The sequence below is a fragment of the Girardinichthys multiradiatus genome, chromosome 3 (assembly GCF_021462225.1).
Source record: "Girardinichthys multiradiatus isolate DD_20200921_A chromosome 3, DD_fGirMul_XY1, whole genome shotgun sequence".
Classification (NCBI taxonomy): domain Eukaryota; kingdom Metazoa; phylum Chordata; class Actinopteri; order Cyprinodontiformes; family Goodeidae; genus Girardinichthys; species Girardinichthys multiradiatus.
Window position 1 is genome coordinate 15,620,542 of NC_061796.1, and position 22,623 is coordinate 15,643,164.

At 42.0% G+C, this 22,623-nt stretch overlaps 1 protein-coding gene across 1 annotated transcript in view; it reads right to left on the reverse strand.

Moving 5' to 3' along the window:
- The window catches only part of LOC124865154 (myelin basic protein-like), a 97,231-nt gene extending 79,885 nt beyond the window's left edge, over window positions 1-17,346 (reverse strand). The window contains exon 1 of the mRNA XM_047360123.1: window positions 17,122-17,346. The gene's annotated coding sequence lies outside the window, so the exon portion shown is untranslated. The remainder of the gene's footprint in view (window positions 1-17,121) is intronic.
- Window positions 17,347-22,623: the final 5,277 nt, after the last annotated feature.

Consider the following 22,623-nt stretch of genomic DNA (forward strand, 5'->3'; position numbering starts at 1 on the left):
ACAAATACACTGATCAACAAAATAAAGGGAACACTCAAATAACACATCCTAGACCTGAATGAATGAAATATTCTCATTGAAAAACACACTAGAGGCTGATCCAACTTTGATGTAATGTCCTTAAAATAAGTCACAACGAGGCTCAGTATTGTGTGTGGCCTCAACGTGTGAGACATGAGGGCGGGCCAGTCCATAGCTTCAATGTCTTCATCTTGCAGGAACTGCTGACACACTCCAGCCACATGAGGTCTAGCATTGTCCTGCATTAGGAGGAACCCAGGGCCAACAGCACCAGCATATGGTCTCACAAGGTGTCTGAGGATCTCATCTCAGTACCTAATGGCAGTCAGGCTACCTCTGGCGAGCACATGGAGGGCTGTGCGGCCCTCCAAAGAAATGCCACCCCACACTATTACTGACCCACTGCCAAACCGGTCATGCTGAAGGATGTTGCAGGGCGCCAGTGGCGTATTTGCCAATCCTGGTGTTCTCTGGCAAATGCCAAGCCTCCTGCACGGTGTTGGGCTGTGAACACAACCCCCATTTGTGGACGTCGGGCCCTAATACCATCCTCATGGAGTCGGTTTCTAACCGTTGGTGCAGACACATGCACATTTGTGGCCTGCTGAAGGTCATTTTGCAGGGCTCTGGCAGTGCTCCTCCTGTTCCTCCTTGCACAAAGGCAGAGGTAGCGGTCCTGCTGCTGGGTTGTTGCCCTCCTACGGCCTCCTCCATGTCTCCTGGTGTACTGGCCTGTCTCCTGGTAGCGCCTCTAGGCTCTGGACACTACGCTGACATACACAGCAAAGGTTCTTGCCACAGCTCGCATTGATGTGCCATCCTGGATGAGCTGCACTACCTGAGCCACTTGTGTGGGTTGTAGAGTCCGTCTCATGGTACCACGAGTGTGAAAGCACCACCAACTTTCAAAAGTGACCAAAACATCAGCCAGAAAGCATAGGTACTGAGAAGTGGTCTGCGGTCCCCACCTGCAGAACCACTCCTTTATTGAGTGTGTCTTGCTAATCGCCAAAGATTTCCCCCTGTTGTCTATTCCATTTGTACAACAGCTGTGAAATTGATTGTCAATCAGTGTTGCTTCCTAAGTGGACAGTTTGATTTCACAGAAGTTTGATTTACTTGGAGTTATATTGTGTTGTTTAAGTGTTCCCTTTATTTGTTTGAGCAGTGTATAATCCAAGGTATGAAAATAACTAGTCTGCATCAACTCTAATCCAAGAAAACTGGTAGCTTCGGCTGTCTCTGGTGCACTTTTCGCAAGCTTGTTTCACAGGTGGCTGAGCAAAGACACCAATGGACTTGTCTCGCTTAGAGAACAGTGAGTACTAATGAAAAGCAGCATATCTACCAAACAAAAGAGGCTCTCTTTGCATTTTAACAATGTTTCCTCAATAGGTTATTGATCTGCAAAGTTTGACCCTGTGGAGGAGATGTGGACCCCTTAATAATTTTGAGAGAATGATTTATCTTTCATGCTGGCTCATATTTTGAGTGCACTAAATAACTATAAAAGCTTATAACATTTACAAACTAAACCCATGGCAAAAAACATGTTAATATATGTTAGTCTTTGCAGTTATATGTCAATATGCATTAGAACTGTTTAAGACTGTTCGGCTGATTTGGCTGATTAGTAAAATTGGATGGACGGTGGATGATTATAAACTGTATGTCCATCCTAAGACCAAATTCATCTCTCCAGTAGGAATGGCCCAGTATGAGATTCTCATAGTATGAGGGTAGTCAATACTTACATGGAAAGTATTGAGATACATTTCACATAAAAATCTATGTACATAAAAAATAAAACAAAATGTATGACATCATTTAACTGCATTAGAAAAAAACAGAATGGAAACAATTATTAATATTTAAAATGAATAATAATAATAATAATAGTATGTCATCTTATTTCAAAAGCTCCAAACAGTGATACAACAGGGGGTTAAACTGTAGGTGTGTTTCCACTGCAGGAACCCTTTCAGGAACCCGGGCAGATTTCTGGGGTAGTTTTCTACCCCCACAGTTTCACTGCTGGAACTAGGACCAAATCAGACAAAAGTTGGTAGAAATCCAGCCCGGAAACAGCCCTACTATGAGGCAAAACTTTTTGGGCAGACCCTGAACTTAATGTTGAGCTTTGTAGTGGAACAATGTCAAAGATTCCTCTGTGGTTGAATATATCAAGCATTTTATTTCAATTAACTTTCCATTTATAATCGGTCATACTTGATCATTTACCGATTTTTGGTTTGAATGGAGCAGAATAGCTGCAGCAGCTGCTGCTGTCAGGGTAGTGTTACAGGAAACATATTGTAGGCTTTAACTATTAAAGATCTCTATTGCATTCAGGACTCTGCTGTTGTGTTGGGCGGAGATATTTCTCTCCAAACAGCAGCAACCCCCCTACAGGAGAAGGACCAGCCTGGGTTTCAGACCCCACAATCGAGACAGACACAAAAAAGCCAAGGTTCCAGGAAGTTAAGTTTGACCCCCATAGTCGAAATGGCCCTTAAAGCACACATCTACATATATGGTATTCTTATTAATATCTTCAACAGACAAAGTAAAATGCTGACAACAGCTGGATAGTGAGACTTCATGTGCGCATGATGATAAACATCGTGATGTGTTACCATTGCTTACACCACTAGTTATTTTGACTTTGATACATAACTACAAACATGGTATAAACACCTGCTACTTTCTGCAACAGTTTTCAAGTAAGCATACTTATTTTGCAAAAGAAAATGGTTTATATCTATTTTGCTCCTTTAGAGTAATAGTGGGACTATAACAAACTGCTGCTGGCTGGTTAATAAGTTGCGATGGATGCTGGGGTAACGACCATGCAGTCAAATTATCTTAAGAGTGATAGGTGGCACCCCTCGGTGCCATGACTAATCATGCATTTCCCATAAGTGGAAATATTTCTGAACAGATAATTTTTTTTTTGTAGGAAAGGGATTGGTGTAGGAGTGGCTGTGCTGCCATGCTCAGCCAAAGAAAATGCCTGTCACTCTCGCACTTTGTTGTAAATTTCAAGCAAAGGAGTGGTGTGATGGAAAATGTTGCCAGTTATGAAACTAACTCCTGGTATAGCTTGATACCAGTGAATATCTACCCACCCTGTTAGAAGCCTTGTGCACAACAGTAAAATAAAGAAACTGCAAACTTCATAAAACATTTGTAAAATATTAAAAACTTAGTAGCTGATCAAAACAATAACCATAGACAATAATTACATAATCAACAAAATTATTATTCATAAAAGGTTTATCAGGCTTTGAATTTTAAAATATATTAAATAAGTAGACATGAGTGCTGCTTGTAATCTCATACCACTTTTATGCCTTCATGTAGGTATGGGTCGATTTCTGGTATCAGGATATACTAACATTTTAAAACATTACAGTTTCTAAATGACTGAAAACGTCATGTCATTCCTTATGGTTTAAAGTGCTTTCAGTGAGATCTCAGAAAGTTCCAGAGTTTTCTCCAGATGTACGAAACACAGTAATCCAGCACTTCTCTTCCTCTACTTGTTGCTGCACACAACCGGTCAGCTGCCTGAAAGAAGGCTACTACACCTTTCCACTGCATACAATAAAGACATATCTAGTGGACAGGAAATATTTCCAGTGGTGAAAAACATGGAAAGTCTTCAGCTAGAAACTCAAGGAATACCACCCATCACTCTTAAGGTAAATCAACCAACTGCAGTCCAGCTTCCAGCAGCTGGCCAAACTAATTAGCCAGCTAATATCAGCTTATGTTACACTTATGTTATAAAGATCATAACAGCAACAAAGGATAATATTGCAAAGAATAAGTACATTTAAATATAGTGTGATTCTCAGCTGTATTTTGCTGAAGTCAATATATCAAAATAATAAAACGTAAATGCTAAATAACATAACTGTAACAGAAATAATCTTATTCTGTTTTAAATGAAAACAACGGGATCACGTGATAAAGTTTTTTGATTCTGTAATAGCTTGAAACAGTGTTTTGTTTAACTCATGGTGAGAATCTTATACCACTCTATGCCTACCATAGGGTCTACTGGCTTCGTTAAATGAACACCACTACGTGTTTTGAGGAAAAAAAAACAGTTCTAGAAAAGCAAGTCACCCAAAAATTATCTTAGGTATCACAATATGTAAAACAGCTTTACTTTACATGACAAGACAAACAAAAATAAAAATAAACCAACCCCCTACAGTCAACAAGGTCGTCAGCAGAGAACTTTTGGCGGCAGAGTAATTACAGACATGGTTCTCTAATACTTGCAATCCAAAGCATTTAAACAGTCTGAAAGGTTGTGGCTTTTCCCCATTGTCTTCCTAAGGCCACAAACACTTGTCATCGGCTGGTAAAATTAGTTTTTATGTGTTATGTCAGACACTACCCAGCACTCTTTCTGCAATGCATGAGCCACATCATTAAAACAACCTGACTTACAACACAACACATTAAGATCATTCACAAGGACAGTGTTTTTTCACACTTACTGAAAGCTGCAACACAGCTTAAATAGTATCAAAGTGTGAGTCAGACTTAGCAGTTGGCTACAGCTGGTAATCAAAGTATCAAACACAACAACAAACATTTTTCCTCAGTAAATGTGTGTTTAATATTTTTTTTATGAAATTCATACCAGCATGTACAGGAACTACAGGTCCTTCTCAAAATATTAGCATATTGTGATAAAGTTCATTATTTTCCATAATGTCATGATGAAAATTTAACATTCATATATTTTAGATTCATTGCACACTAAATGAAATATTTCAGGTCTTTTATTGTCTTAATACGGATGATTTTGGCATACAGCTCATGAAAACCCAAAATTCCTATCTCACAAAATTAGCATATCATTAAAAGGGTCTCTAAACGAGCTATGAACCTAATCATCTGAATCAACGAGTTAACTCTAAACACCTGCAAAAGATTCCTGAGGCCTTTAAAACTCCCAGCCTGGTTCATCACTCAAAACCCCAATCATGGGTAAGACTGCCAACCTGACTGCTGTCCAGAAGGCCACTATTGACACCCTCAAGCAAGAGGGTAAGACACAGAAAGAAATTTCTGAACGAATAGGCTGTTCTCAGAGTGCTGTATCAAGGCACCTCAGTGGGAAGTCTGTGGGAAGGAAAAAGTGTGGCAGAAAACGCTGCACAACGAGAAGAGGTGACCGGACCCTGAGGAAGATTGTGGAGAAGGGCCGATTCCAGACCTTGGGGGACCTGCGGAAGCAGTGGACTGAGTCTGGAGTAGAAACATCCAGAGCCACTGTGCACAGGCGTGGGCAGGAAATGGGCTACAGGTGCCGCATTCCCCAGGTCAAGCCACTTTTGAACTGGGGAGAAGGAAATGCCAAAATGCCAGAAGTCCAGTGTCAAGTATCACAGTCAGTGATGGTCTGGGGTGCCGTGTCAGCTGCTGGTGTTGGTCCACTGTGTTTTATCAAGGGCAGGGTCAATGCAGCTAGCTATCAGGAGATTTTGGAGCACTTCATGCTTCCATCTGCTGAAAAGCTTTATGGAGATGAAGATTTCATTTTTCAGCACGACCTGGCACCTGCTCACAGTGCCAAAACCACTGGTAAATGGTTTACTGACCATGGTATCACTGTGCTCAATTGGCCTGCCAACTCTCCTGACCTGAACCCCATAGAGAATCTGTGGAATATTGTGAAGAGAACGTTGAGAGACTCAAGACCCAACACTCTGGATGAGCTAAAGGCCGCTATCCAAGCATCCTGGGCCTCCATAAGACCTCAGCAGTGCCACAGGCTGATTGCCTCCATGCCACGCCGCATTGAAGCAGTCATTTCTGCCAAAGGATTCCCGACCAAGTATTGAGTGCATAACTGTACATGATTATTTGAAGGTTGACGTTTTTTGTATTAAAAACATTTTTCTTTTATTGGTCAGATGAAATATGCTAATTTTGTGAGATAGGAATTTTGGGTTTTCATGAGCTGTATGCCAAAATCATCCGTATTAAGACAATAAAAGACCTGAAATATTTCAGTTAGTGTGCAATGAATCTAAAATATATGAATGTTAAATTTTCATCATGGCATTATGGAAAATAATGAACTTTATCACAATATGCTAATATTTTGAGAAGGACCTGTATTCCTTCAGTAAACATGGTGTGCAGTAACATAAAAAGAGTTTAGCTTTGGCCTCAGCTAAACTCACTATATTCTCCCTGTATTTCATGGGCTAGTCTAAATCTTTAGCAGCAAACATTAAAAAAACTTCCACATGCCTTTTCTTCAGCAGAGGAGTCTTGTGCAGTGGGGGTGCATAGAGGCCAATGCGGTTGAGTGCATTTCTTTATATTTCCATGGTAAAAACAGTACCTGCTATTTCCAGGTCCTCTGTGAGTGCTCTTTAGCTCTTGGAACTCTCTGTTGATTTGTTGACTACCCTGGCAGAAATCTTGTTGAGGGGCTCATGGCCAGGACAGATTTATGGTGAAATTATATCCACTTCTGGATATGTCTCCAAAGGTGCTTAATGGAATATTCAGAAATTCAGAAATCCAGCTGTAACCATTGTCATTATTATGTTTTGCAACAGTAAGAGGTTTTTTGTGAAAGTCTCTTTACTTTAACCCATCATGCCACTCTGAGCAAAACTTTGCTAATGAGAACCCTTTCAGTAGGCCTTCAGTAAATAATAAATCAGCTGATATTGATTCGCACATAACAGCAAGAATCCTTTGTAACTACTAAAAGATTTCAGTTGGTTTCTTCATTTTTTGTGCCTTTTATACATTATTTTCTCCATATGTTTAATAGTTATTTCCTGTGTGATTCCAAAATTTTACCCATAATGTCGTTTGTGGACTAATTTGTTTTCAATTTTTGTAGATTTAAACAGTAACATTAAACATAGCAATCTCACCAGCTTTATACTGAAATTTGACGCAATTTGTATTCGGTGTAGGCACAGGGTGGTTTTAAAATGTAAAGGTTTCAAAACTGATAATTCCCACTGCATCATTTGTCACCATAAGTCCTTTTTATTAGATGCTAGGGATGTTAATATGACTGGAGTTTTCAATGTCTGTATGACATACAGAGTACAATCGCACTCCCCCTTCCACACCGCTTGCTGTGGACTGCTGGTCAACTGGCTGACAAAAGGCTCCCACAATTATCCCTTCCTTGTAGCTAAGGCAAATTCAGTTTGGAAATACACATTGTAGCAAAAAGCATGGACGCTCATAGTATGTGGAAACAAAAGGAGCCCCGTCTATCACATTGATCAAGATAAAGTTTTACTTCCATGCTCGCCAACTCAGATTTCCTCTTGCTTCTCAGTTCCAATCCAGGAATCTTTAAACCTCTGAATCATTATCTGGAATTACATTAATTTATTCTTTTTCATATATTGAAAAACTTTTAAAAATTACAGTTTATAGGTGAAGGCAAGTGCCAGCATTCCTATGTTTTAGACTTCCTTCAGCGTGTTGCGTTAAAAAAAATTAGGCCAACTATTGTGTCTCCATGAAGAACAGGATATAAAGTGTGTCCGTTTTTGGAATCATATTTGCAGCTCCTAGCAGGGTCTGCAGCAAAATGAATGCCATGCAGGCCACCCCGCTGTCTCCATGGGATAAAATGCCCAACCAACTACTACATCAATACTTATTATGCCAGCATTACCTAATCATTATGACCATTACTACTCCTCATGAATAACAATAGCAGTCTGGTTTCAAGTTCCACACAGTGAGTAAGTGAGGACAGTTGTACGTGGGACCAGGCTGGTGTATGCGTTTCCGTTTTGTCAGTTTTGTACACTCAGCCGTGACTGTCTGGCTGAACTACAGCAGCTTCAGCACACAGAAAAACAATGTTTGCCTGTGGGCTGAAACTATCTGCCTGAAACATCAAAGCGCCTTGCTCTCCAACCATGAGATGATGAGGTTGGTGTCACAGCCGGATGGCTTTAGCCAATTAAGTGACGTTGACATTGAGTGATTTAGCAAACTGTGACATTTTTTGGCTTATTCTTGCTAACAGTTGGATGTCTGCGGGAGGAACATGACAGTACAGATGAATATACGGCTGTTCCTCTGCACACATTTTGCTCTGGGATATCTTTGAAGCAGCACAATTGCTTCAAAGGAATATAAGGAGGACATACAAATATCAAAGGTCCAATGCTGTGTATAGATACTGCTTTGTTATTTTCAAACTGATGTTTGTTTTGATTCTTACTAATATAGCCAGGGACATGGGGCATTAACTCAATTCTCTTCAGGGGAAATTTGCAACCACATCTTTCTAGGCTTGCAATCTAAAAATTCAAACTATGGCCTTTTGATTTAAATCTGGAGGACAAATAAAGAAAATATAATACTCCAGTAGGGTTTTTTGTTGCCTTAGTCCATACCAAAGAGTGCTGTTAACTCCCACAGTAAACAGTCCTGTGTTTCTGCCTCCCACACCACAATTATAGTTCAAGCTTTTCCACCTTTGCCGAACACCATCACTGTGAAACATCTCTTAATAACACCTCTATACTTGCTAGTTTGTCAAGTTATAAATGTAGAAGGAGTAGATGAGACATTCCACCATTTGGACCAATCCAAACAGACAGGGCATTTTGATAGAGAAGGATTTGAAAAGACAGAAACAGAGGCCCTCTTTGGGCCTGGTATAAAATGCTTCCTCACTAGGGGTGTAACAGTACACAAAAATCATGGTTCGGTATGTTTTCGGTTTGTTTCATTAAAGAGAAACATATTAAGAAATGGCCACTATAGCACTGCCTGGAAATTTGGTTTGATTCGTTTTTTAATAGTAAAGGATAACCAGATATTGACACTGACTGGGTGGATGGACAGACGGATGGTACAGCAACAAAACTACTTGAAAATAGTCAATGTTGTTAGTGTTTGTAATAAGACTACGCAGACATTTGAGAATAAAACATGTTTTTATCACATTTAGACAATTCAGTCTACGAGATGTACTTAAATACACCATAAAAGTGCAGCTGTTGGTAAATCCCCTCTGGTCAGGGGGACTCGTCCAGACAGTACCAGCGTGTTGTTGCATCTCTTATGCGGTGCAGTTTTGGGAACTTATTGAATTTGACTTTGGCTTATTTTGTTCCAATACCAGAGATGTTTACATTAACACTTACCACTTTTGGTCCACTTTAAACGGACCAGAGTTGGTTTATCCCCTTGGTCCGGACCTTCTGCGCGGGTGTGAATACACTCAAGCGAACTCTGGTCCGGACCAAACAACCGGACCGAGACCCACTTTTTGAGGTGGTCTCGGTCCGCTTCCAAACGGACTCTGGTGTGGTTCGCTTATGGTCTGAATACAAACCGGCCCGATCCAAACCTACTACAAAAAGCGTATGTCTCTTTGGACATAAAAAGCCACCGTAGCCGGTAGCAAAGGTGTGTGTTGTAAGATAATCATACCTGATAAGCTGTATGTTGCTTAGCAACGCTACCGGCTTGTTGTGGGACAAAGCACGTAGAGAACGACGGCGTTCAGCACGCTTTCTCTGACGAAGTTCCAACATTATAAATGGAACGTCTTAAAGTCTGTGTTGAATGAGCTGCTCTTCACCCTCACAATAATATTGCAGCTGTAATAACGGCATAATTATGCAGAACAGAGGTGCTGCACGCAGCATGTCTACAGATGTTTTCCTCAATTTCTGGGTCTGTGCTCTGTCCCGCCCCCAACATTTCTGTCCAATGGGAACAATGATCGTCACCTGGGTGGCTTTGCTTACAAGTAATTGTTCACTTGTAAAAAGTACAATGTGAAAACAAACCGCACCAAATGAAAAAAATAAAGTTCGCTTTTGGTCAGGACCAAACAAGCAGACCAAAGGACTTTCCTGGTGTGAATACACCTTTAGTGACAGGTGTGAATGAGGTCAGAAACCAAGATGTCTTGTAGCAAAGTGGAGTATTAGGAAAATACAGTTTTTATCTGGAAAACGATACATAATCAGTGCAGAAGTATCTGTACCCATTGAACCTTTTGACCTTTTGTCAAGTTCCAACCCACAAACTTCAATATATTTTATTGTGATTTTATTTACACATTTTTCAAAAAGAGCACAACCTCAAGTCACATTGAATGAAGTTTGTGGACATCAATTATCAAGCCTTGTCACAAATTATCTATTGTGTTTACATCTGGGCTTAGCCTGGGCCATTCTAACATGGGTCTGTTTTAATCTTGACCATTTAATTGTAGATCTCGATGTACCTTTAGGGTCTTTGTCCTGCTAGAAAGTGACACTTCACCCCAGTCTCAAGGCGTTTGCACCCTCTGACAGGTATTGCTCCAGTCTTGCCCTGCGTTAGCCCCATCTATTTTCCCATCAACTCTGAGCAGACTTCTTGACTTTGTTGAAGAAAAGCATTCCCACATGATAATGCCACCACCTTTTTTCATCCAGAAAATGGAGTTAGTTTTATTCAGAGAATATATTGGACTGCGTTTTCTAAATAGGTTATTTCTGGAGGCTGCTGGTTGCATTTAGGTTTTATTAACAAGTATCAGAGTAAATAGAATAAAAAAATAATCAAACCATGTCACTTCACATTAATAACTACTTTGTGTTGGCCAACCACATAAAATCCCCAAAACTACAAATGTTTCTATTGACAAAACTGTGGTTCAATGCAATGTAAAAGTCTTATTTAGAACTAGAAATAAAAATCATAAAAAATAACAGTAGGTATATTACTCTATAACCATACAACTCCAATACTTCAGGACATGAGGCAACTAGTAATGACAAAAAAAGGCCATCAGAGTACCACAGCTTGGGCAAATCTAGACAAACCTCCTGTAATAATGCCCAGGAGGAGTTCTTGGAGCAAGTAATGCAACTCCGCCAGTATGCCATAAACAAGAACAGGTGCAGACAAGAGAGGAAGTGAAAAAGAAGAGGAAGTGTTTTGAGTGTAAGAGCACGGAAGTGAACCAACCTCAGTTTATCACCTGTAAACGGCAGACGTACCGTGTGGATGTGGTGCACTTAGCAAGCAGGGGGAAAGCAAACATCTCTTGTCACAGTTTTCTGTGCTAGGAGGCAAACCTTTCAGCACAGTCACACTGCTGTCTCTGCGGTGTTCATAAACACCGAGGAATGCCAATTGAGACATATGATTGTGTAAGCACACCTCTCTGCATTCTTCCTGCTGGCTGAGGCAAATCCTATGAAATTCAATGAAATGCATTCTTGAGGCCTTCCCTGCTCAGGTAGCTACAGGCAAACTATAGCTTTCTCGTCGAACTATGTGAAGGTAAGCCACAGCAAGAGTCGCCTTTGAATGCTAATCAGTAAGCCCTGGCATGCCATAAAATGAGTAAGAGATCTCTATCTGCATAGAAACTGAAACCGGAGAACATTCTGCTCTCTGTGAACATGAAACAATCATGTAGAATAGATATCAAGAATGACCCCTCAGTGTTTTATCACCTGAAGGGATTCTGAAAAGGTGAGAATTAAATCTGCGGCAAGTACCAATCAGTTCTCCAGGATAACTTGTATTAATCTCCCCAGATAAAGGATGTTCAAAGCAGCAGGCTTTAGTAAATCTGAGCAGCTCAACCAAAGGCAGCCACTCATGTGTGAGTGCATTATTTAAAGCAGATGGAAAGCAGCAACAATAAACAAGTGGTAAACAGTTATGACTTCTGGTGTTGTTTTCCATTTGAGAATTTAAAACATGTGACTTTTAGACTTTACTGCAAAAGCTTTAGCTCCTTTCTTCCACTATCAATGTCATTTTAAGACTGAAGTTGATATGATATGAAGCAAAAGAGCCTACAAAGTTTTTACTGTTGGGTGTCCACGTTTAGTGTTAAGTTTGCTGCAGAGGAGCACTCTGTTTTGAATTCAGAGTGATTTAATAGTTTTCCAGGGCATTACATCGAGCGGATAAGCTTCCTGACCTACAGCTGGTCAGTTTGTCCACCGGTTGAAACAAATCTGCACCATACTCAGCAACAATAACAGTCAGCAACCTTCAAGAAAAGCACAAAAGCTGAACACACCAAGCAGAGAAGCACCAATCAACCAAATCAGATTGGAATCTGAAAGTTTTTTCTCTATCAGCCCTGATTGGTGATCGGCTGATCAAATACTGAAAAATCGGATTTACTCGTACTCGTCGTCTTCCGCTTTATCCGGGACCGGGTTGCGGGGGCAGCAGACTCAGCAGAGACGCCCAGACGTTCCTCTCCCCAGACACCTCCTCCAGCTCCTCCGGGGGGAGCCCAAGGCGTTCCCAGGCCAGCCGAGAGACATAGTCCCTCCAGCGTGTCCTGGGCCGTCCCCTGGGCCTCCTTCCGGTGGGACGTGCCCGAAACACTTCCCGAGGAAGGCATCCAGGAGGCATCCGGTATAGATGCCCGAGCCACCTCAACTGGCTCCTCTCGATGTGGAGGAGTAGCGGCTCTACTCCGAGCCCCTCCCGGATGGCCGAGCTCCTCACCCTATCTCTAAGGGAGTGCCCGGCCGCCCTACGGAGGAAGCTCATTTCCGCCACTTGTATCTGGGATCTCGTTCTTTCAGTCATGACCGAAAGTTCATGGCCATAGGTGGGGGTAGGAAAATAGACCGACCGGTAAATCGAGAGCTTCGCTTTTCGGCTCAGCTCTCTCTTCACCACAACGGACCGGCACAGCGCCCCCATTACTGTGGCAGCCGCACCGATCCGTCTGTCGATCTCCCGCTCCATTCTTCCCTCACTCGTGAACAACACCCCGAGATACTTAAACTCCTCCACTTGAGGCAGGAACTCCCCTCCAACTTGAAGAGGACAAGCCACCCTTTTCCGGTCGAGAACCATGGCCTCGGACTTGGAGGAGCTGATCTTCATCCCAGCCGCTTCACACTCGGCTGCAAACCGCCACAGCGCATGCTGTAGGTCTTGGCTAGAGGGGGCCAGCAGGACCACGTCATCTGCAAAAAGAAGAGACGAAATCCTCTGGTCCCCAAACTAAACCCCTTCCGGCCCTTGGCTGCGCCTAGAAATCCTGTCCATAAAAGTTATGAACAGGACCGGTGACAAAGGGCAGCCCTGCCGGAGTCCAACATGCACCGGGAGTCCGACTTAGTGCCGGCAATGTGAACCAAACTCCTGCTTCGCTTGTACAGAGATCGGATGGCCCCTAGTAAAGGGCCCCCGATTCCATACTCCTGGAGCACCCCCCACAGGGCATCACGAGGGACACAGTCGAATGCTTTCTCCAGGTCCACAAAACACATGTGGACCGGTTGGGCAAACTCCCATGAACCCTCGAGTACCCTGTAGAGGGTATAGAGCTGGTCCAGTGTTCCACGGCCGGGACGAAAACCACACTGCTCCTCCTGAAGCCGGGGTTCGACTATCGGTCGAACTCTCCTCTCCAATATCCTGGCGTAGGCCTTACCAGGGAGGCTGAGGAGTGTGATCCCCCTGTAGTTGGAACACACCCTCCGGTCACCCTTCTTATGTAGGGGGACCACCACCCCAGTCTGCCAATCCAAAGGCACTGTCCCCGTCCGCCACGCAATGTTGAAGAGACGTGTCAACCATGACAGCCCCACAACATCCACAGACTTGAGGTACTCAGGGCGGATCTCATCCAACCCCGAAGCCCTGCCACCGCGGAGCTTTTTAACCACCTCGGTGACTTCAGCCTGGGTGATGAAAGAGTCCAACCCCGAGTCCCCAGCCTCTGTTTCCACAAGGGAATGCGTGATGGCAGGATTGAGGAGATCCTCGAAGTATTCCTTCCACCGGCTGATTATGTCCCCAGTCGAGGTCAGCAGCTCCCCACCCCCACTGTAAACAGTGTTGGCGAAGCACTGCTTCCCCCTCCTGAGGCGCCAGACGGTTTGCCAGAATCGCCAACCGGTAGTCCTTCTCCATGGCCTTACGGAACTCCTCCCAGGGGGACCACCACCCCAGTCTGCCAATCCAAAGGCACTGTCCCCGTCCGCCACGCAATGTTGAAGAGACGTGTCAACCATGACAGCCCCACAACATCCACAGACTTGAGGTACTCAGGGCGGATCTCATCCAACCCCGAAGCCCTGCCACCGCGGAGCTTTTTAACCACCTCGGTGACTTCAGCCTGGGTGATGAAAGAGTCCAACCCCGAGTCCCCAGCCTCTGTTTCCACAAGGGAATGCGTGATGGCAGGATTGAGGAGATCCTCGAAGTATTCCTTCCACCGGCTGATTATGTCCCCAGTCGAGGTCAGCAGCTCCCCACCCCCACTGTAAACAGTGTTGGCGAAGCACTGCTTCCCCCTCCTGAGGCGCCAGACGGTTTGCCAGAATCGCCAACCGGTAGTCCTTCTCCATGGCCTTACGGAACTCCTCCCAGGTCCGACTTTTTGCCTCTGCCACCTCCCGGGCCGCGGCACGCTTGGCCCCACGGTACCCCTCGGCCGCCTCAGGAGTCCCACAAGCCAACCACAGCCAATAGGACTCCTTCTTCAGCTTGACAGCGTCCCTTACTGCCGGTGTCCACCACCGGGTTCGGGGATTGCCGCTGCGACAGGCACCGCAGACCTTACAGCCGCAGCTATGGGCAGCAGCATCGACAATAGATGCGGAGAACATGGTCCACTCGGACTCTATGTCTCCAACATCCCTCGGAATCTGGTCAAAGCTCTCCCGGAGGTGAGAGTTGAATACATCCCTGGCCATGGGGTCCGCCAGACGTTCCCAGCAGACCCTCACAATGCGCTTGGGCCGGCCAAGTCTGTCCGGCTTTCTCCTCCTCCAGCGGATCCAACTCACCACCAGGTGGTGATCAGTGGACAGCTCAGCCCCTCTCTTCACCCGAGTGTCCAAAACATGCGGCCGAAGGTCTGATGATATGACAACAAAGTTGATCATTGACCTCCTGTCTAGGGTATCCTGGTGCCAAGTGCACTGATGGACACCATTATGTTTGAACATGGTGTTCATTATGGACAATCCGTGACTAGCAAAGAAGTCCAATAACAAAACACCGCTCGGATTCAGATCGGGGAGGCCATTCCTCCCGATCACGCCTCTCCAGGTGTCACTGTCGTTTCCCACGTGGGCGTTGGGTCACAAAAGGCTGATCAGTGCATGCTTTTGGCACAAACCCTCACAATGCGCTTGGGCCGGCCAAGTCTGTCCGGCTTTCTCCTCCCCCAGCGGATCCAACTCACCACCAGGTGGGGATCAGTGGACATAAGAGCACTTTCACATGCTTAGAATAATGAGATGTAAAAGCATTATGTAGAGCTTTGTGAATAAAATTGAAATTGACTAACATATTGTGTGCTTGGATAACAAATAACATTTACCTTTTTGTTACTTTTCGTTAGAAACAAAAACTGTCAGATAATCTGCTGAAACACAAACACCAACCTCTGTTCTTCATTTTACAAGTTTAAAGCTGTACTGTATGATTTTGCATCTTATGCCGCTGGACAAATACTCTGCAAGACGCGATTCATAATAATTCAAAATACAGCATGCATATAATCCTTTTACAAATTGGATTACGTTTAATATTATTAATATTTCCATAATTGAATCATACTCCTCTGATTCCAGCAGTACATACATTTCTGGTGGCAGTGTGCTGTAATTATTGCACAAATTGAAGGAATTTAAATCCTGCTTTAAGGGTCTTATGCATGCTAGATTTAAGAAAACAATGTTTAAAATCAGTACAAAAACTATAGCACTCTTATTAGTGATGCACAAAGAAATTGGCCACATAGGGAAATCGGGCAGTTTTTCCTCGATCGCCTTCAATCTGACAATCAGCAGGTCAAACCAAGAGAAACTTGGTTTCTTTTCTGTTTTCATTACATGCATCAACACTGAAATCCAACCACTTGCTGCCTCTAATAGCATCAAACAAGAGCATGAGTTTAATAAAATCATTCAGGCAAAGGTTAGAGGCATGTGGTAAAAATACTTAACATGTACTTTTAAAATGAAAGTTGGATTCTGCCAAAATTGGAATGGGCAGTTCAGACCTAAAAGAAATCCAGAAATCGGTATCAGAGGGGAGCCTAATCTGTGGTTCTCTTGTTCAAATAAAAGATCATGCTTATTACATATCATTCTGATTATAAATAGGGACACTTTCACATGCTTAAAATAATGCAGGCTTCTGAAAATAAAACTGACACTTTCCTTTACATATTTTGTTGGGAAAACAAATAACACAACACTAAAAACTTGGGTACGGTTGGGTAGAAGCAAAAGCAGTAACAAAAAACATGAAACACAAACACCAGCCTAAGTTTTAAATCTTTAAAATTTAAAGGCGTGAAAGGTCACTGCATGACTTCAAACCTCATGCTATAAGATTAATACCTTGGATAACTCAACAAATAATAATAAAAATATCGGCATACAAATAATTTTCTAACAAACTGCATTATGATTAATATTATTAATATTACTATAATAGATTGGTGGTCCACTGATTCCTGCATTACACACATTTCCGGTAGCAGTGAGTCAGAATCGTTTAACAAAACAAGGAAAATCCTCAAATGTAATCGTACTTTGACGGTTTTAAGGGAGCCGAATTTAAGAAATGACACATTTATTCTAAGTTATCGTCTCAGTTGGGCTAAACACATTGGAGCTCAACACCACGGCGTAAAGAGGCTCCAAATTGAGAGGTATGTTAAGGGAGTTTGGAGCGGAAGAGCTAAAGCTGGGAGGGTTGCTGCGTGCGGTTGGAACGACCCTGTACAAGCACATGACAGAGCAGTGCAGTGACAGTTCAGCGTGAAAGATGCTTAAAGCCACTTTGAAATAAGCTTGATACGACATGTTAGTATTATAAAAAATTCAACAAAACGGGGGGGAAAAATCAGGTTTCGCCGCAGGTTTTTAAACGCCTCTTAAGTTATGTAAACAAGTCTACGTGGATAACATGTTTACAATGGTTACACCACGTAACCTCCGCTCGTAAAGATGTAAATCTACAATCACACTGCAGTACGATACCTATGGCGTGTTTGCATGTGTTTTCTACAAAAACTGCTTTCTCACAACAGTGAATGCTGTCAGTTTGTGTGCAACATACCCTTCTCCGGTTAGTCTGTGTCAAATACATCCACAGTTGAGTCTTGCACTGTAACCAAACTGTAAGTCTTCTTTCAGCAGTGTTTCACAGTGGAGTAATTTTTTTACAGCATCTTTGATAAAAGCGCCTTCCCACCCCGTCTTATTTATTCGCGGTTAAAGCTTTCACCAGTGTCTCGGTTACTTAAAAAAGAGAAAGAAAAACTGCGTATCCTGCTTCCTGATTGAGGTGAAGCGTTGATGTTGATTGCAAGGGGTGGAGCGGAATGCAGCGTTAGTCCGCCAGGAAATGTAGGCTCCAGAAGCACGTTGGTGCAGGTTTGTGCATGATTATAATGAATACAGTCAAGATTGTGTGCTAACAATCATACAACACATTTGATGTGTAGTAATCTTTTTAACGGGATCTTACATACAAATAGAACAGTCATCAGCACAGTTTGTACCATCAGAGCTCTACAGAATTCTATACCAAGAAGTGTTGCACAATATTTCCACTCAGTAAGACCTTGCTCATAGGCACCATGAGGTTAGTGACGGCAGTGTCCTAAGGAGAGAAGAAAAAATACAGACTGCATTCTTTTGTATCATAACACATACTGCCTTACAGTTAATAATTTAAGTGTTTCAAATTCTAATAGGCTGTTTATTGCATGGAATGAAAACTGCAGTTATTTTCAAGGTGATTTAGTTGGAGTTTATTTATTTAAATTGCACCTGTTCATAGGGAAATTGCCTCTGAGAACCCTAAATGAAAGTGAACAGGCTACGTTCCAATCCAAACCTGTTATTTTATTTTATCCAGTTTGTTCCAACAGAAAGGGTGTGTTCACATTTCATCATGTTGCAATCTGTAGCATGTATTTTATTGGAATTTTATATATCAACACAACCATGATTCATGCTTTTCTTTCTTTCTCTTACAAAAAAAAGTCTGAAAAGTGTGGGGTTGCATTAGTGTTCAGGCCCGCCGGTAACACCTTTTTGCCCATTCTTTGTAAAATCCTGCAGGCTCAGTCAGATTGTTCATTGAGCGCCTGTGAGCAGAAATCTCAAGCTATGCCTCAACTTCTCAATTGAATATGGGTCTGGCCATTAAGTGGGTCATAGTAGCACATGGATATTCTTTGATCTAAACCATTCCCTTGTAGCTGTGGGTGTTTAGTTAGGTTTATTATGCTGAAAGGTGAACCTTCAACCTGGTTTAAGCCTCAAACAGATTTTCTTCCAGGATTTTCCTTTATTTAGCTTCATCCATCCTCCCTCTTACCAATATCCCTGTCTCTGTTGAAGTAAAGCATCTCCACAGCATTATGCTACCCCCACCATGTGTTGCCATGGAGATGTTTTTTGTATTTAGCACAGAAAAAGCAGCATCTTCCCCTTGCTTACCATGTTTTTTACATGGGTTTTGGCAAACAGTAAATAGGATTTTTTTATGGCTGTTGTAGAATATAAACTATTTATGTGTGTAGTATTAACTATCTATGTGTGTAACTGGCATGTGTACATAGAGCATAGGGGGGTCAAGCTTAGGGAGTGAAGCATAGAAAGTGCAAGGTCCTTAGGGAGGGAAGTAGAGAGTCCAAAGTCATAAATTAGTGAAGGACAAGGAATCACCGATGGGGGAGAAGAAGACAGGGGAGAACAGCGCACAGAGAGGGCAAGGTCATACATTGGGGAAGGAGACAAGGCTGGAGTCAGACAGGATAACAACCAGAAGTACTCCTTATTTGGATATGAGGTTATATGGTTGCTGGGGAGATATTTACAGACAGGATGATTGTGTATGTGTACTGCATAGCAGCAAAGGGTATATAAAGATATTGTGGCCCCTCCAAAATGGACAACACACAGACGTTTCCAGGTACCAGTGTAAGTGTGTGTCCCCTCTCTGAATTCAGATTGGTTTTTTATAAACTTGTGGAAACGTACAACTGATCTCTGACTGAGGATTGTCCTTTGGGTGCCAAATAAAAGAGTCGGGGAGAGGTGAGGAGTAATGTAAGAATTAACTGATGGCCAGTAAAGTTTTCCTACCTCAACAATTGGTGCCGATACCCGGGATTTGGCACTAACTAAAGGATAATTAATTGACTACGAGGCAGACGTCGTTCTACAACACCACAGGGTCGACCCAAAATAAAAGGTAAGGAGATCTATATTTATTCTCCTTTTGCCTGCTAATAGTGTAGGTGGTGTTGTGGAATAGATATCTGTTTTCTCTTAAATTTACAGTCTTGATCAGTTTTGGGTAAAATATTTGTTGGTTGAAATAATGGCTTACGGTAAAGAAATGATATAGTGCGTAAAAATATTTGTAGACTGAGACAAGATAAATTTTAGCCGAGATACTTAAATGGTGACGGTGTTGAAGTAAATAAGTTCCGGATTTAGCAATCCATACTCAGTCCTGACGAGGACTGGGGTATTTAGGCTGGGGTTAGTAAGAGCCTCCCTGAGGGATTGGGACGCCTCAAAGTGGCCAGGGATAAGACCCCGAGACCCTGAACTGGCAGGTGAGGAAAGACAGTTGAGATACTTAAATGGTGAAACTGTAATAATAAGATTAAGGAAAAGGAATTCCAGGGAGTCAACGGAGGATTGATTCCTAGGTGTCAAACCGAGTTTGGCATCACAGCGGTCGGACCAGGAGAGATTGAAAAAGTCCCGCTGAGTGGAAGGGTTTAAGGCCCTCTGCGATTGTGTTAAATATGCTTTAGTTTGGGAAGATAAGTTTGTTTTTTCACAGAGTGGAAGTTTTAGGGTAAATAAGTTAAATAGTTTAAAGAGTTTCAAGTAAAACAGTTGATGGATGGGGATGAGAAAAATAAGAAACATAAGAAAAAGATTAAAAAGCACAGAGTGCATCAATTAAGGTGTTAAAGAGTTAAAACTTTCCTGCAGGAAGTTTCGTTTGTCTTAAATATTGCGATCAGTCGGAAAAGAAAGGAGCATAGTGCATGTTATGCTGGACAACTGACTGACTGACTGATAATATTTCTGTGTGCAAAATCTGAACCTATACTAAACTTCTCATCTGCCTCTCACACACACACATGTATGGGATTTGAGTGCAACATCTGCGTTTTTGAGTCTGGACTTTAGAAACCTGCCCTTCCCATGGCCACTCGACGTTTCTTCAGCACGGCCTGAAAGAGAGAGCCTGCCTGTCTGCTTGCTGTAAATCACAGTGTGAGTTTCCACGAGAACGAAACTCAGAAGTAGTCTGGCCCCACTGAGATGGACAACGATCCATGCTGTTTGCAAGAGCCAGAAGAGCGATCCACTGGATTTATATTGAAAGCACATCTTATGCGGGCAGAAGAGAAACAGGCAAAGTTCTTTCTCCCTCCTCGAGAAGTTAAAAATGGACAAGAAGGATTGAATGTCTCACCAACAGACCTGAAGGGCCTGGGTTATTTTTGTTTTGGACTGATAAAGGATTGTGTGCCATGACAGTCTGACTCTGGAGCGATTTAGAAACTGATGGGGGTAACGTACAAACACACACACATTTGCATAAATCTTTTCCTATTTTCTGCAATGAAGAACGCTTATTAACCACTGCTCATGTGACGCTTGCTTGACGTGGACAGATATAGTGGGTTAAAATAATATTTTAGGGTTAGAAAAGTATCTTCAAAAGGGTGATAACTTAACTCATTTGATACTTTCCAGTTAATTCTTTTAGAGAAACAAGTTCTCTTTTGTTGTGGAATAGTCAGGGTCAATTATTCTAGTTATTAAAAGTTATTAAAAAGCAGAGGAAGTTACATCTCCAAAACTCAGCAGTAACCAAATGTTTCTATGTTATTCTCAGGACAGATCTCATGAAGGAGCATTTTTAAAACCCACTGCATGCGTAAAACCTGATGGGTTTCTCTTTCAGCCATTATTTTCTGTTGTCAGAGTTTGTATCCCATAAATCTAATGGGTAGAGACCTCATTAAAACAGGCTTAGTTCTACTGCAGATGGTCTTCATACAGTCTCTGACACAGTATTTACAGTTTGGTGCAGTTTTTGTCTGCAAGTGCTAACTGACGCTTGTGGAAAGTACAAATTCATTGTTTTTCACAGCAGCTGCTGGGAAGAGGTTATATTAATTTTTATTTCCCTCTTCTGATTCATGCAGCGTGTTGATTTATACTGTACCTTATATCAGATCCTGACAAAAACTATGAAAGGCTTGGTTCTGCAGTTTATTTCCCTTTGGGGATGGAAAGGAAACCTAATCAGTTCTGTGCTGCACAGAAATATTAAAACATTCGTTGTGTTCTAAGATATCACCAGCTAAAACTTTTAAAACTTTTGAGAGTAATTGGTTTTGTTAAACACATTTTCCTTGGTAAAACAAACCCTTAAAATGAGAATGAAAAAATTTGATAATTTTTGAAGGTAAGAAAGATTCTGATTGGACAGTGGTACCACACAAAAAATTAAACTAATCTTATGTTCCATAAAAGACTCTGCATAGAAAAGGTCTTCAGGACCGTGGAGTTATTTTCCACCACAGTACCAAGTTTTTTTAAAGCATGCTTTTTCTTTATTTTAAAACAGATCTGTATTTTTGTTTTGTTTTTGGCTTTTTAGTATAATGTTGTCTGAAGCTTCTTATGACTGGGTTAGGAGCAAATATGATCTGAGGTAAATTAGGAGCTATGAACTAGTGATTTTAAATCTGATTATTGTCCAAGCAGAAATAATACACTAACATGTCTGGGGATATTTAGCCAATCCTCTCTTCAATCTGCAGAGAGCTAACATCATTGTTCAATGGAGTAGTACTCAACCTGTGGTTCCTGGACTCCTGAAGCCCATGAGCCATAGATTTTGGGTCCATAAAATTATAATACTTAATTAAAGGTAAACCGATTACCTATTAAAACAGATCTAAGCCAATGATGGGTTCCAGTCATTTGGTGGCTTTGAAATGCAATACTACTCAAAATTTTTACTCTGGGGAACACAGATAGGGGTTGAAGAGTTTTGTTTTGGAATCAAGGTTAGGATTTTTATAACGGAATGAAGACAAGTAAAATCCTTCATTTTAGGAAAAGAAAAGAAATAAAGGCTCTCTCAATACTAAAGAGGATGGTCGGCTCAAACTCCAGTCTCATTGTTTGATTTCTTAGGGTTTAAAGATTAAAAGAATAACTAGCAATACAACGGTACACAAGGTAATTTCAGATTACTAAGAGATAAAATATTGGAACATTTATCAGCATTTGGATTATTAAAGAGGGGTTCTACTAATAATTTTCTCCCCAACTCTCAAAATTTAAATAGCCAAATTAAGGAAAATTATATCTTCCCTTTGAAACACTATGTGGAAAAAAGTCCAGTTTGGAGACAAGTTTATTATCTTAATTTCTGATTAAATCAAACACTGCAGTTTTTGTTTTGTTTGGGTATACCATAAGAATGTCAACGCCGGCTTAAAATAGTTCTTTGCATTTAACCTGAGCAGAGAAATTCTTGAATGCAGCAGCGATCAAAATT